Genomic DNA, 4,567 nt, shown 5'->3' on the forward strand with positions numbered 1-4,567 from the left:
GGGAGCTTGGGTGGTCACATGGCGGGTGTGAGTCAATTCTTGTCTTGCTGGAGCCCACTTAATATGGGATTGTATTTGTTTCCCTTTGTTATTAAGGTTAAAGCAAATAGAACTCTCCTGATAAAAGGAAGTGCTCTTCCTGGAAAAAGCCAATTAAAGTAGAACTACAAGCAAAACTTTCTTTATGTATAGAGTAAGGGGGGGTTTATAACCTCAGTCAGATATTTATTTGCCATCTGTCCATTTGCCAAGATTTTCCTAAACTTCCTGTCCCGTAGCCAAACTTAGTGAGAAGAAATCCCTGCAGATTGAGGGGTTTCCCTGGGGACTGCCAGGTCACCAGAACTAGTGTCCCTACTGTAATATTTCCCGTTTATTTCTTTTATGGGGACAACCCAAACTTTAGGATTTTTTTACTTTCAATGCTACCACCTGTCTCCAAGCCCGCCAGAGGGCCCGGGTGCCTGTCTCCAAGCCCGCCAGAGGGCCCGAGTGCCTGTCTCCAAGCCCGCCATAGGGCACGAGTGCCTGTCTCCAAGCCCTTCCAGAGGGCCCCCGGTTGCGTGTCTCCAAGCCCTTCCAGAGGGCCCCGGTTGCGTGTCTCCAAGCCCTGCCAGAGGGCCCCGATTGCGTGTCTCCAAGCCCTGCCAGAGGGCCCCGGTTGCGTGTCTCCAAGCCCTTCCAGAGGGCCCCGGTTGCGTGTCTCCAAGCCCTTCCAGAGGGCCCCGGTTGCGTGTCTCCAAGCCCTTCCAGAGGGCCCCGGTTGCGTGTCTCCAAGCCCTTCCAGAGGGCCCCGGTTGCGTGTCTCCAAGCCCTTCCAGAGGGCCCCGGTTGCGTGTCTCCAAGCCCTTCCAGAGGGCCCCGGTTGCGTGTCTCCAAGCCCTTCCAGAGGGCCCCGGTTGCGTGTCTCCAAGCCCTTCCAGAGGGCCCCGGTTGCGTGTCTCCAAGCCCTTCCAGAGGGCCCCGGTTGCGTGTCTCCAAGCCCTTCCAGAGGGCCCCGGTTGCGTGTCTCCAAGCCTTTAAAGAGGGCCCCGGTTGCGTGTCTCCAAGCCTTTAAAGAGGGCCCCGGTTGTGTGTCTCCAAGCCTTTAAAGAGGGCCCCGGTTGCGTGTCTCCAAGCCTTTAAAGAGGGCCCCGGTTGCGTGTCTCCAAGCCCTTCCAGAGGGCCCCGGTTGCGTGTCTCCAAGCCCTTCCAGAGGGCCCCGGTTGCGTGTCTCCAAGCCCTTCCAGAGGGCCCCGGTTGCGTGTCTCCAAGCCCTTCCAGAGGGCCCCGGTTGCGTGTCTCCAAGCCCTTCCAGAGGGCCCCGGTTGCGTGTCTCCAAGCCCTTCCAGAGGGCCCCGGTTGCGTGTCTCCAAGCCCTTCCAGAGGGCCCCGGTTGCGTGTCTCCAAGCCCTTCCAGAGGGCCCCGGTTGCGTGTCTCCAAGCCCTTCCAGAGGGCCCCGGTTGCGTGTCTCCAAGCCCTTCCAGAGGGCCCCGGTTGCGTGTCTCCAAGCCCTTCCAGAGGGCCCCGGTTGCGTGTCTCCAAGCCCTTCCAGAGGGCCCCGGTTGCGTGTCTCCAAGCCTTTAAAGAGGGCCCCGGTTGCGTGTCTCCAAGCCTTTAAAGAGGGCCCCGGTTGCGTGTCTCCAAGCCTTTAAAGAGGGCCCCGGTTGTGTGTCTCCAAGCCTTTAAAGAGGGCCCCGGTTGTGTGTCTCCAAGCCTTTAAAGAGGGCCCCGGTTGCGTGTCTCCAAGCCTTTAAAGAGGGCCCCGGTTGCGTGTCTCCAAGCCTTTCCAGAGGGCCCCGGTTGCGTGTCTCCAAGCCCTTCCAGAGGGCCCCGGTTGCGTGTCTCCAAGCCCTTCCAGAGGGCCCCGGCTGCGTGTCTCCAAGCCCTTCCAGAGGGCCCCGGCTGCGTGTCTCCAAGCCCTTCCAGAGGGCCCCGGCTGCGTGTCTCCAAGCCCTTCCAGAGGGCCCCGGTTGCGTGTCTCCAAGCCCTTCCAGAGGGCCCCGGTTGCGTGTCTCCAAGCCCTTCCAGAGGGCCCCGGTTGCGTGTCTCCAAGCCCTTCCAGAGGGCCCCGGTTGCGTGTCTCCAAGCCCTTCCAGAGGGCCCCGGTTGCGTGTCTCCAAGCCCTTCCAGAGGGCCCCGGTTGCGTGTCTCCAAGCCCTTCCAGAGGGCCCCGGTTGCGTGTCTCCAAGCCCTTCCAGAGGGCCCCGGTTGCGTGTCTCCAAGCCCTTCCAGAGGGCCCCGGTTGCGTGTCTCCAAGCCCTTCCAGAGGGCCCCGGTTGCGTGTCTCCAAGCCCTTCTAGAGGGCCCCGGTTGCGAGTCTCCAAGCCCTTCCAGAGGGCCCCGGTTGCGTGTCTCCAAGCCCTTCCAGAGGGCCCCGGTTGCGTGTCTCCAAGCCCTTCCAGAGGGCCCCGGTTGCGTGTCTCCAAGCCCTTCCAGAGGGCCCCGGTTGCGTGTCTCCAAGCCCTTCCAGAGGGCCCCGGTTGCGTGTCTCCAAGCCCTTCCAGAGGGCCCCGGTTGCGTGAAAAGCAGAAACTGTTGGCTGCTACAGCAGAAGCAGGTGCCTAATCTCATGCACTAGCCAGGCCCAGGTAAGGGGGGCACAGTGGTGCATTTTGGTTATCCTTACTATTGGGATTACTTGTGTGTGGTTTATTGTGCCTTCCTCTCTAGGTGTCAGGGTAAAGGAAGCCTGCTGCTGAAGTGCGCTACAGCTTGGGGGCAGCTTTGCATTGGTGAAAGTTCTCGGAGCTCCTTCTATTTGCGGTCGGAGCTCCTTCTATTTGCGGTTGATTGACCTTGCATGGGGAGCTTGGGTGGTCACATGGCAGGTGTGGGTCAATTGTTGCTGGAGCCCACTTAAAAAGGGATTGTATTTGTTTCCCTTTGTTATTGTTTAAGGTTAAAGGAAATAAAGCTCTCCTGATAAAAGGAAGTGAAAAAAGCCACTTATAGTAGAACTACAAACAAAACCTTCTTTTTGTATAGCGTAAGCCCATCAGGGATGCCCGTGTCCAGCCTATCAGGAGTGCCCGGGTGCCCGTGTCCAGCCTATCAGGAGTGCCCAGGTGCCCGTGTCCAGCCCTTCCAGAGTGCCCGGGTGCCCGTGTCCAGCCCTTCCAGAGTGCCCGGGTGCCCGTGTCCAGCCCTTCCAGAGTGCCCGGGTGCCCGTGTCCAGCCCTTCCAGAGTGCCCGGGTGCCCGTGTCCAGCCCTTCCAGAGTGCCCGGCTGCCCGTGTCAGCCCTTCCAGAGTGCCCGGCTGCCCGTGTCAGCCCTTCCAGAGTGCCCGGCTGCCCGTGTCAGCCCTTCCAGAGTGCCCGGCTGCCCGTGTCAGCCCTTCCAGAGTGCCCGGCTGCCCGTGTCAGCCCTTCCAGAGTGCCCGGCTGCCCGTGTCAGCCCTTCCAGAGTGCCCGGCTGCCCGTGTCAGCCCTTCCAGAGTGCCCGGCTGCCCGTGTCAGCCCTTCCAGAGTGCCCGGCTGCCCGTGTCAGCCCTTCCAGAGTGCCCGGCTGCCCGTGTCAGCCCTTCCAGAGTGCCCGGCTGCCCGTGTCAGCCCTTCCAGAGTGCCCGGCTGCCCGTGTCAGCCCTTCCAGAGTGCCCGTGTCAGCCCTTCCAGAGTGCCCGTGTCAGCCCTTCCAGAGTGCCCGGCTGCCCGTGTCAGCCCTTCCAGAGTGCCCGGCTGCCCGTGTCAGCCCTTCCAGAGTGCCCGGCTGCCCGTGTCAGCCCTTCCAGAGTGCCCGGCTGCCCGTGTCAGCCCTTCCAGAGTGCCCGGCTGCCCGTGTCAGCCCTTCCAGAGTGCCCGGCTGCCCGTGTCAGCCCTTCCAGAGTGCCCGGCTGCCCGTGTCAGCCCTTCCAGAGTGCCCGGCTGCCCGTGTCAGCCCTTCCAGAGTGCCCGGCTGCCCGTGTCAGCCCTTCCAGAGTGCCCGTGTCAGCCCTTCCAGAGTGCCCGTGTCAGCCCTTCCAGACTGCCCGTGTCAGCCCTTCCAGACTGCCCGTGTCAGCCCTTCCAGACTGCCCGTGTCAGCCCTTCCAGACTGCCCGTGTCAGCCCTTCCAGACTGCCCGTGTCAGCCCTTCCAGACTGCCCGTGTCAGCCCTTCCAGACTGCCCGTTTCAGCCCTTCCAGACTGCCCGTGTCAGCCCTTCCAGACTGCCCGGCTGCCCGTTTCAGCCCTTCCAGACTGCCCGGCTGCCCGTTTCAGCCCTTCCAGACTGCCCGGCTGCCCGTTTCCATGCCCTTCCACAGTGCCCGGTTGCCTGTGGTGTGGGTGTGCACTTGAAGCCCCCTGTGTCAAGAAGGTTGACCACCACTGCCTTAAATAATGCTCTTAAAAAGCTGGGGGTCTATCGGATTCAAGCTTCTGGTTCATGTTGTCTCTTCTTCCATTCAGCTCTTTAATAGGTTTCTGCAGTTCATCCATGGACCATGGCTGGAAGGTGTGTGTGCATGGACTTAAGAAGCATTGAACAAATATTGGCATTGAGCTCTTTGTTTTCATCCAGCATCGGGTATCATTAACCTTTTACACTTCCCCATTCGTCTATCAGTACTGCACCTGGAGAGAGAGTTGCTGCACACAAATTCCCAGG

This window comes from Pelophylax lessonae (assembly GCF_965119305.1).
Source record: "Pelophylax lessonae genome assembly, contig: HAP1_SCAFFOLD_268, whole genome shotgun sequence".
Classification (NCBI taxonomy): Eukaryota; Metazoa; Chordata; class Amphibia; order Anura; family Ranidae; genus Pelophylax; species Pelophylax lessonae.